Here is a 1,184-nt window from a genome sequence, read left to right as displayed (position 1 = left end):
AGACTGATTAAAAAAATATTTATTTGGATTTATAACAAAGTATCTCTGAGAGAAACAAGTCAAAATTTTAAACCGACAGGCAATGTAATGATTTTCTATTCTATTTCTATTCTATTTCTATTTTCTATTGAAATGTAATGATTTTCTATTCTATTTCACCTTTCCCAAGTATCTTACAATAAAAAGTAAAAGCTAATAATATGCACTGAAGCTACCAACTTTTGAAACAGGCAGGTTACTGAAAGGTGGCTGAAAGATTATGTGGGTGTATCATCGTTTCTAACTTTAACAAGTTAAACTTTGGTAACCACTCTATAATTGATTGCCCAATCTTCCTGCCAGGAGTTGCTGGTGTGTTTGAACTGCCAGCCTTCTGGTTAATAGTCAAATACCTTAGGCACTACGCCACTAGAGCTCCCTATAATTAGAACATATAATTTATATGAAAGAAAGGTTTGTTAGTTTGCTGCATTTACCTGAGCAGGACGTTCTCAGTCATGGAGATATGATTACTTAATTTTCTTCTGGACTAACTCTGTGCATGAAAACATTAAGAAAGTAAAAAAAATTAACTGTCCTGTCATATTAATTTATTAATTTTATAAACCTTTCTCTTTGGAAATAGTGCCTTATTTGGTTTTCTCCTTTTAGGAATTTCATAGTATAGTCTGTGAAAATTTAAGTGAAGAAAATGGGTATATTATATCACAAAGATGTGTATATTAAATTCAGATGTAGATTTCTAAACTATCACTACATGAGAAAATGAGTTGAACATTTATAATGTAAAGAGTCTTATAAACAATTTCTTCAATGATAAATGTGTGGCATGCATGTAGTGAGTTAAAGGAGCTACTATTAAATACATGAGCAGAACTAGAATATCAAACAAACTACATTTTTAATGGAAAAAAAATCAGTAAATAATCATCTATGATTTTCAATAGGTAAACTAAATGGGTATCTTCTAGAAAAGTGCTTACCTCTATGAAAACAATAGTATGCTCACATCCTTTTTTGTTTACATATTAAATCCAGTAACTAAAGTGTCAGGTGTGCTATCGATTAGAAACTATTTAAGAGGTGAAGAGCTAATAGTAAGAATAAATGACTAACTTTCAGTGTGTAAAAAAAGATTAATAAAGATGTGCTACAATCTAAGTAGGAGCTCTGGTAGCATAGTG

Source organism: Orycteropus afer, unplaced genomic scaffold, assembly GCF_000298275.1.
Source record: "Orycteropus afer afer isolate SDZICR_OR568_19922 unplaced genomic scaffold, OryAfe1.0 scaffold00165, whole genome shotgun sequence".
Lineage (NCBI taxonomy): Eukaryota > Metazoa > Chordata > Mammalia > Tubulidentata > Orycteropodidae > Orycteropus > Orycteropus afer.
Note: the sequence above shows the minus strand (reverse complement) of the source record.